This window comes from Pantherophis guttatus, chromosome 6, assembly GCF_059756535.1.
Source record: "Pantherophis guttatus breed Tessera chromosome 6, ASM5975653v1, whole genome shotgun sequence".
In the NCBI taxonomy this organism is placed as follows: domain Eukaryota; kingdom Metazoa; phylum Chordata; class Lepidosauria; order Squamata; family Colubridae; genus Pantherophis; species Pantherophis guttatus.
In genome coordinates, this window is record NC_142068.1 from 51,515,384 (window position 1) to 51,525,990 (window position 10,607).

The window sequence follows — 10,607 nt, forward strand, 5'->3', positions numbered from 1 at the left end:
GAGGACATCCCCAACACAAATTGGATTGGAAAAATGGCCCAGCTGGCCAGGTTTGACAACTTGCCATGGCAAGCTTGCCATGGCAAACTCACCATGGCCAACTCACCATGGGACAATTCATCATGACCAACTTGCCATGGGACAACTCGCGGCAGGACAAGAGTTACACTAATATCGAAGAAATAGTGGAAAAGAATAATTGAAAAAGGATACTAAATGAGGGACAAAATGATATGACAAAAAATTAAAATATTTTTAAAATTACTTTAAATAATTAAATTGAATTGTTGAATCGATCCACAGCAACTTGTCCTGTGGCAAGTTGGCCATGGCAAGTTGTTGTGCAGTGAGTTGGCCATTGTGAGTTGGCTGTGGTGAGGTGGCTGTGACAAGTTGGCTATAGCAAATTGTCCCATTCTGACCCTGGGATGTAGAGGCAGACTCAGAGGAACCATGTAGAGTAGCTTGTGAGATTATGGAAAGACAAAGAGAAAGGATTGTGTTGTATGTACAGAGATTCAGATGTGGACAGTGGAACTTTGGAAGTTAAAGGCTTTGACAGCAAGATAGCCAGGAGAAACTCACAGTCCAGTATCAGTAATTGAGATAAGGAGGCACAGAAGAAGCCGGAAAAAAGTTCAAGTAGAAAATAAGGGAAAGAGACGTAAGAAGGGGGAGGCTAACATTTTATTTCTTTTATTATCCTGTACATACATTAAGACACATACTGGTTTTGTAAATAATACTTTCATTTGTAATATATTTGTATATTTAAGTATTGCTACTTTAATTAATTAGGATATCATAGTATTCAGAATGAAATCAAATAAAACGATATTTGTTTAAGAACTGGCTCTGTGTGGATGCATCTGTATCAGTTCCTATCCTATCCTGATCCACAAGATTACTCTTATTTATTGCCCAACGTATAATGCAGTAAAATTTCTTTAAAAAGAACATAAACCAATCTAAAGATATAGAAATGTTTCTTTTCTTAGTCTAAAATAAAATGGGGGGGGGGGTTTAGAGGTGATTAATTTAAAATACTGATTCATATGAAATTAATTTCAAGCATAATAAAAATTATTAGAAAGGTCACTTTCACTCTAATGTTTTTGTCTCTACTAAGATCCACCCTGAGAGTCTTTCTCAAGGTTCTCATTAGGATCAGGAAAACTGGCATATGGGACAGGGCTTCCACAGTGTTGTGTTAGGAGTCAGAATATACAGCTTTCTATGTTGTAGTTATCCCAATCGAATGTATGAAAAAGGATGCTTGGTAAAATGAAGAGTCTATGGACAGAGGGAGAAAAATATGTAAGAGATAGACTGGTACAAAATATAACAAAAGAAACAAAATAACACAATAGTACAATATATATAGACTGACATGAAATCAAGGATCAAAGGAAGAACTAAAATTAAGAGATAAAGAAAATGTAGAGTGATTTTGATCAAAATTAAAAATTGTTTAGGAAGTTAACGGAAAAAGAGATTGGATAGAATTTTCAGCAGACTGAATGGAATTAAAATTAAAAGTGATGATGAATAAGAATGAATTCCGGAAAATAATGAAGTAATGTATTCCAGAAAGATTTGTACGGGAATGAGAGTGAAACATTAAAGAACGGAATTGAAACAAATGTTATAACATTCATGTTCAAATCAACATTGATGAAAAGGAACTCATAAAAACTGTGACAATGCTGACAAATAGTAAGGCTGCTGATATAGATAGTGTCATTGCAGAAAAATTAAAATACACATGCTGTTTGTTCATAGGATTCCTGCATAACTTGTGTGATGTAGGTGAAGACTTTGTCTATATAAAGGGAATAATATCATATAAAAGGAAAGGTAGGAAGAAGGTAAGATTACAGGATGATTTGTTTACTTAATTGGCCAGTTTGGTAGAATTCTGATCTAAAGGATGGAAGAAATGAACAAAATCTGGAGTATACAATATAGTTTTGTGCCAAGTGTCTGTCTCCCTCCCTCTCTCCCTCCCTCTCTCCCTCTCTCTTTCTCTCTCTCTTTCTCTCTCTCTCTCTCTCTCTCTGCATTTAGCATTTAGATACTTCTGAGAAAGTTGATTGTACATTTGTTGATTAGAATGCATACTATATGATAGAGTATATAGACTTGAATTATACAAGAACGTTAGCACACGAGTGAGCTATTCAGCTCTTAACTGTATCTGGGTGATGTCATGTATCAGCAAAGTTTCTGGACTTTCAGTGCAGTTCACCTGCAGCACATTATAGTTAATGCAGTGTAAAAGTTACCAAACCATGAAAATTTGGCAAGTCAAACAGAAGGAAACAATTTTGGATTGCTAATTGGTTTTGATGAATAGTATATTAATGTTCACACATACTCCTATAAAGTCCATCTTACATTCATTTTTTTTTTACATTAAGGACCTTCTTCACCTATCCAATAATTCTTTTCTTAATATTATTAATAGTATTACTCTTTTTAAAGTAGCAAGTCAAAATATTTCTACATAATTTTTTCTCTGTGCTCTCCATCCTGTAGGCGAGCACTGCTGGGCTATCAACATCTGAATGGTTATATCTGCCTGTTCCTAACTCTTACAGTCTTTGGAGATTATATTCAAGTATCCCTGTTTGGCCAAAATTCTTCAGAGCTCTAAAAAAAATTATTTTTCACTTAATGAAGTATAGTGAGCTCACAATTTCAGAGAAAAGTGTCTTGCTCCCCCCTCGCATTTATATAAACTTTATATAATCTGAATTCTTCATTCCACATATTTTACCTCTGGACTCAAGGTAGGCATTATTTACTCTTTTATACATTCACACACATAAGCTTAATATTGCAACTGCAATGGTGGCTACAAAATTATATTGTACTGCCAACATCACAAAACTCAACTTGACAGCAAGCTATATTTATATTTTCCTTGATGTAAATCATTCATGCATTTTTTTTGTAAACCAATCATACAAAGTATACTGAAAACCCAAGAAAAGACATGTGTCCATTAATTTATTTTTTCTATGTAGTGGGGGTTAAAAAAACCCTTAGAAGTTACAATAGCTCAGAGGCGTCAATTAATTATTTTTTTTCAGTCTTCTGAAAACATTCTGAAAAAATGAAAAGTTTGTTGGCTTACAGGGAGCACTGATTGCTACATGGTGCTCCCTGCCTGTTATCAGGAAAATTGAAGACAATCACATGGCAAACTTCACAATTCTTATGGAGTCAGGGGAGAGGAGATGGTGCCTAGTGAAAAAAAATACATTTTGACAAAGAGAAACCTAATCTATAATTGTCAGAAAGGAATCACATTGCCAGATACTAAGTTGAAGAGGAGAAGAATTGAAGGGGGAAAATGATGTCTTAAACATTGCAGTAGTTCAAGTCATCCTCTTATTGTTTGAAACACTTCAGTCCTTGAAAAGATTCTCAAAAATTCATCCCTCAAAACTACTGCAGTGTCACAGTGTAAATGGCTATAGCCCCCTGTAGTCCTCAGCTAAAGATGGGTAGTTATGACATAGCACTCAGACCAAAGAAAGTTGTTCACCCTTGCACTAAGACAAGGTTAACAAATGTTAATATTGTTATAAGTAGCCTAATGTCATTATCATAGTGTTGCCAAATCCTGTGCTAAGCCAATAAACTTTAAAACTAAGCCAGTGCTAGATCTGCTTTGTTCTTTTCATGCCATGCCACCTACATCTTTCATGTACATGAAACTTTGAACCAGGCTCATCTTGCTGCACCGTGGACAAGAGAGGGCATTTTCAAAGGTGTGGTTTTAAAAAACAACCGCACATTGTTTCTACATCCACAAGCTCTCTCCAAAAAATCATGCCCATATCTCTCAACTACAACCAAGTAAATACTTTTCCCAAGTAATTTTTAATGGTTCAGAAAGTTAGCAAAATGCTTTTAATTATTCGTCATAGATAACAAATTAGCATTAAACTACCATATTAAAACTTTATTCCTTTGTAACTGTCCAACAAAAGTTTAAACTCTGAGTTCGATATCACCCTGGTCGTACTCTGCTGAAACTTTGTGCCTCCTCAAATATTTATGATTATGAAGCTGGTTACCCTATTTGTCTTCATCACGATTGATGCCAGCTGAAGTCAACCTTTCATATCTTTGCCATTTCTGTGGAAGTTTCAAGAGGTAATATCAGGTCTCTGCTATTTTCTCAACAGAGAGGAAAAGACTGAGACCTTGGGGTGAGACCTTGACCTTGACTGACAGCCTGATGGCACCGACAACATGTTAGAAGAGGAATGGGGGTGGGGGTGGACATAAAAGACAGATGGCCTAATTAATCATATACCAGGAATAAATAAAAGCAGTTGCAAGCATTACATGTGCTGTGATGAGTGAACAGCCCACAAATATGGAAGTCTGCCAAACAATTATCAGCATAAAGAAGACTGACTGGTGCAAAGGGGGTCTAAGAAAGAATAATGGAGGAATGTGAAATATGTACTATGTGCAGGGAGGTCTAATTTCTCATCCTGAAAACTTTATAAATGAATGATCAGAATGTTTACCGATTATTTATACTGTTTTCATAGGGAGGTGCAGCAACCCACGTCTGAATGGCATCAGAACATGCACGTAACATCTTTCAGGAACAGCGTGAAGCAACTAGCTCCATATCTGCATAGTGGCAAGGTCTATTTAGTATAAACTGTTCCTGACAACTGATGCGCACACTATGAATCTCATTTTGTACTATGGATCCAGAATGCTGCATAGTCTTACTTTCCTTCTGTGAACTTCTGAACCATGTCAATGGTTCTTCAATAACCTCTTCATGGAGCCCTGAGCACTCTGCTCTGAATACTTAGCTCAAGCTGTTGTTAAGTAGGAAGCAGATCTGGTATCCATCACTAAATCTTGGCTAGCAAAGAGAGGGGATGTTCCCTGAGTTCTCTCTAAAAACAGGTTTTCACATGGTGTAGCAACTATAAGTCAAGGGTGTGGAAAGGCAAGGTAGATGTGATCTTCCTGAATAATAAATGTTTCTACAGGAATTGCTCTATAGGTCATTGGATTCAAGTATTTCTATCTGGGCTTCAGGAAAAAGTTAAGGATTCTGTTGTGTATGATTTATCTGTCCAACAGCATTACAATGGTTAGAAGAATCTTTTCCCTATGGTTTGTTTCTTGCTCAGGTGAAACATTGCATTTAAGAGTTTAAAAATCACATGAAGTAAATTCATAGAATGGTATTAATTGTCTTTTATAGTCAGATGTAAACAGGTAATTTGTGCTTACCTAATTCTAAAATTCTTACATTTAACTTTCCAAATAAGATATAGCCTGATTTGTCACTTTCTAATTGATACACCTTATCTCTGTTAGCTTCTTATTTCTTTTTTTTTTATCTATCTACATGGCCCTCTTGTGTATGTATTATAAACTTTCCTTGTAAAATTTCTAATTATTTTCCAACACTATCTAAACTTCTTGAGCTCATCTCAAAACTATTAGTGCTGAGCAATTTTATATATTTAGCATGAGGTGAAGGATATGCCCCAATTGATATTGGGCTCAATCCATGGAGACATGCTGCATCTACTTTTTACCCTGGAGTAGATGGTGTGTAAACTGAAAGTGGAGGACTTCATTAGTATTCTTTTATTATGGTCTGAGGCAGAGTGCCACAAGTTATATCTATGCAGGATTTATGAATTGATACAGTCTAATCCATACAGACTTATAAATCTGTCCCATCTTTTAGGAGTTTTCCAGTTACATGGCAAGCAATTTTTCCATGAGTTGACCTAATCTCTATAATAGGGAAAGTATTAGAGTCATACATAGGATTGAACTCTTGCCGAATACAGAATGTGGGGAAGGGCTGGTTTACTGAGGATCTCCATGAAATGTAACATTTTTTTTTTTTTTTTACAAAGGAGGGTTGTGTGTGCTGATATTTGGATCTACATTGCAGCAATAAGAATGGTGAAAAATTAACAATTATTCAGCCTTATTCTATCAGTGGAATATCACCCGGCAGTTGTTATAGGCCTGTCTGATCAGTCAGTTTCTTAATTGGAGGGGTAGCTTGGCAGATTCTGAACTTGCCACTTAGGAACTAGTAGACTGTCAGACATTTGCAGATGTCTGAAAGAGGAAGGCCATTTGGAAGATGAACCTGCAGATCTAGAAAAGCCAGCCACTTAGCCACTTGTTGCAGAAGCATAGCAGCAGGTTGAGCCACTGATCTAGATCTTTTCTCTGAGCAGAAAAAGAGCTTCATCCTTTGCACATACCAAAAGAACAAGTAAGTGGAAAAGAGTTAGTTACTGGGGATTCACAAAAGAAAGAGGTCTTGCTCAGGAAAACAGGCATGCCTATCCGTAGGATAAAAGAAGAGCTTAGGAGTCAAGACAATAGTTGTCAAACAACTTTCCAAGCTTGGTCCTGATTTCCTGAACTCCTGCTGCTTATGATTCTGAGATACTTTTGGATGCATACAATACTAGGCTGAGTTTTGATTCCTGGACTTGTCTGCATGGAACTTTGGTGTCTGTACAAAAAAAAATGTTTTTCCTGAGGTATCAATCATCCAGAACATAACAGCAGATGGTCTGTCCAAAAACCAGAATATCAAAAAAAAAAACAAAAAAAAAAACCCACAACAAAAATGTTCTTTCTGCACCAACTCAGGAAGCTCCAACTGCCCAAAGAGCTGCTGATCCAGTTCTACAGAGGAATTATTGAATCTGTCATCTGCACCTCTAAAACTGTCTGATTTGGTTCTGCAACCCAACAAAACCCATAATGCACCTTTCCCAATTCTGTGATGCTGTGATCCTTTGACCCTCTTAATTTTGGGGCAGTTACATATTAGGAGATGCACTTACTCAAGAATTTAGGTCTTTTACAAGGTTTAAAAGTCATTACTATGTAAGTAGAGGCCAGACTAAAAAGGAACTGCTACAGCAAAATAAAATTACATTTTAAAAAAATCACTTATTTTGTATAATAATCAGTATTATTTGTAGAAACATTAGCAATTTTTTTTAAAATTGCAATATTTGACATTATTCTTTTGTTACATTACCATTTAATCTGGATTCCTTTGCATATATATGATTAGCATTGGACATGGCATTTTATCAGGATGAGATTCTTAATGTATAAATAAGCAAACAATATTTTTTAGGAATAATTAGTATCTCCTCTCTAATCTCAATAAAAGCATATTGCTAAATTCTTGTTGATCAATCATAAATATACTTAAATATTAAATCAAATAAATAGGATTGTTTTTTCATTTGGTTATCATTTCACTTCTGAGAAAATCTTTTTCTTCTCTTTATTTCTCAGCCTACAGACAAGTATTAGAGCTTATCAATAATCATTAGGTTTTTATATTTCTAACTCATTTCTTAAATCAGCTTTAAAAAATTGTGTAAAATCTTTGGGAAAATACTATGAAGTAAAATTTATTTGTAGCCTAGCAATCTACAAATAATTTTTACTGATGTTTCTAATATAGAGTTGTTTGTTGGTATGCATTTCCACCTTCTCAGGAAGGGATTTAATTAATTTCTTTACAGTTATTTTGGGAGCCCTGCCCTATGTAAAAATATTCACCAGGCTATGTTGTGTGTATTAGTTAAGATCTTTGAGAATTTTAGACTGTAATATGATAGCTGATCTCATCACATGCTAGCTTCCTTAGATGTAACAGTTAGTTTGTAAGGTATTTTTTACATTTCAAAAAGCACTTCCAAAATACATACGGTAATTCTAATTTTTTAATAGATTCATCTGTCCTGATCATATGTGTCTATTACTGGAATTCATTTCTTACAATTCAGAAGGAATCAAAATTATTTTAAGAGAAGAGAAAGCTTTAGTTCCTACTAAAAAAAGAATGATAATCATTAGAAATGCTGTTTATTTGTATGTAAACCTAAGTATGATATCAGTTTCACTAGGAATCTATACCAAAATCCAGATAACCACTAGATGGCAACAAAAAATACAGTCAAACCTCTTTGCCATTTAGTAGTAATCTAGATTTCTGCAGTACTGCTGTAGCCCCAAATTTCACTGTACAGTTTTGGCCCCTTTAAAACCGGTTTAAAATACATTATCATATAATTGAGTTATTTATAAAAATAACATAAAATAAACAAATGAACAAACAAACAAATTATCTGAATCATGTGCCAGTAGAAAAGCTCTTGATTTTTAATGTAAAAGGCTAGGTAAATCTATCTGCCATATAACATTTCTTATGTACATAAAATATCCCCAGAACAAATGCTGAAGCTTTGATATTGTATCCTTTTCAATCCATCTCTGTTACTGTATTTGATTTATTTGTTATTTATTGATTTATGGAACTGTTGGCAACCTAAAGCATGGGAAAGTTTGTGCTCTCTGTGTTAGTTTGTGCTATTTGTAAGCACTGGGAAGTATAACCCACATTCATTCTTGTAAAAATTGGGTGTGAGGATTACCATTTAGCTTTTACAAACTTTTTACAGTTCCAGGCTCTATTGGCATACTAATATTTTGCATTTTTTAAGCATTAGCGCTTAGCACTGGCAATGAAATAAGGAACATTCAGCAGATAGTCTGTGCTGAATGCCTGTGATGTTTAGAGCAATGTTTTCCATTTTTCCTTATATAGACTACTATGTTATACTTAGGCTCACCACATAAGATAGGTATCAATCATGAAGACTTTTGAGCACCTTGATAAATACGATCAATCCCTTTCATTATTCAAATCAAAATGATTTTTAATGGCCCAAATACTATGAGATCACAATAAGAAGTCTTGCAATATTTTAGCATGATTGCCAAAATTGCAAGGTAACATTAACATCTTATGAGATTTGATAGTTTGAACATTTGTGTGCAATTTTATATATATATATATAATTATCTATTCCAGGGGCCATCTACAACATCCTCATACTGTACCTATAGTTGCTTTCTAGACTGCAGTTTAGGAACTACTTACTACAGAAACATTTCATGTATGTTTCACACTTGAATCTGATCCTTGGTACATAATGCCAAGGGATCTTCAGGTATAAATGGAGCCAAGACACAGGAGCAGATAGGTCTGAACTTCAAAAAGCTTAGATTCATTGCATAATTTTGCACTTAGAATTCAAAAACAATATGTAGGAAATTAGAATATATTCTTGTCTTTCAGCAAGTGATGGTTAAGTAGAAGTAATCAGTATACATTTGTTATTTTAAAATGAATGCTGGAAAATGAAAAGATTATGCTGATGCAAATTCTCTAAGGTCCCCCTTTCTAGAATAGGTTTCAAGAAGTATCAAGAATGAAAGAGCAGAAACATATCTCATCGCTGACCACAGAGTTGCAGTCAGTGAAAAAATGGTACGAAAACATTTGTTAAAGAAAAATACCTCCATGATTATGCTAACTGGGTTTATATATAAATACATTTTTTTTCCAAGTGTATTTGGTTTCCATAAAGAAATAGAGCAGGGGTGTCATACTGGCAGCCAACTGGCCAGATGTGTCACATGCAGTCCATGCCCATACCAGCTCCGCAAAGATGAAAAAAAGTCACAACACGTCACATGATCAGTGTGATGCAGTGAGATTGACACCCATGGAATAGAACATTATTCCTTCCACTTTAGGCTAACATTTCAATAATCTAATGAAACAATTAAATCCATTGAGATTGGTAACAGTAAGACTGAGACTAATGCTAGTTTACACATTTTTACACTATTAAGCCACAATATAGCTTTCCCTGTAAACCTGACACCTTGAATTCTTAGTGAGAATATTGTTTCATCATGGTCAAAGTGATAGGCAAAAAATTAGAACTCCTTGGATTTTCATTAACTCAACTTCTGCACGCTTGAGTGTGAGCATACCATAGCAGTTTTCAGGTATCTTAAGGACATTGATATCCTACTACATCTGTATTTTGAATCTTCCTTTACTTTAAAATATGGAATAGCTGGTACCAGTGGATAAGTCAGAGAGAGGGAATGCTTAGAGATGAAAGTTAGGAGAAATTAATGCAAATAAACAACTGCACTGTCAGAGAGATATAGAAGGAAATAAGTCACTGTGCGTATATATATATATGTATATATAACATTAGAAAGTAGTTGATAGATGAAGTTGAGCACTATATATGTATAGTATATGTACTTGTAATTTGTGTGTTTGATTAAGAAAAACTTGTTCAGTTTTTCTTATAATTGTTTTAAATGTCCTTTTTTAAAATACGAATAAAGTTTGTTTAAAAAAAAAAGATATCCTACTACATCTGGCATCTTTTTTCAATGTATATATTCATGACTATCCCAAAGGTGCTTTTTCAGGAGGCAACTGGACTTTTTTGTTTTTTCTTTGAAGACGTTTAGCTTCTCATCCAAGAAGCTTCTTCAGCTCTGATAGGATAGTGGGGAATGGAAGGATTTATATTCCTTGCAGACAGCTGGTCATTTGCATCCTTTTAGTGGGTTGTTGAAGCACTTGGAGCACTTAAAGTACATATTCATGAGTAGCTTTTTCATTCTACTATATATCTGCTATAGATACCTAAATCTGCCTGCACCTTAATGAAAATTCTGTT

General features: G+C 34.7%; 1 long non-coding RNA gene across 3 annotated transcripts; it reads left to right on the forward strand.

The window, feature by feature from the left end:
• The first annotated feature begins 295 nt into the window (after positions 1-295).
• LOC148113114 (uncharacterized) lies at positions 296-5,036 on the forward strand. Of its 3 annotated transcripts, none has more exons than XR_015728512.1 (3): positions 296-664; positions 1,783-1,868; positions 4,575-5,036. It is a non-coding gene; the product is annotated as an uncharacterized LOC148113114 (long non-coding RNA). The 3 variants fall into 3 exon arrangements; XR_015728511.1 differs by lacking the exon at positions 4,575-5,036 and adding an exon at positions 4,200-4,358; XR_015728510.1 differs by lacking the exon at positions 4,575-5,036 and adding an exon at positions 2,539-2,843.
• The last annotated feature ends 5,571 nt before the right edge of the window (positions 5,037-10,607 follow it).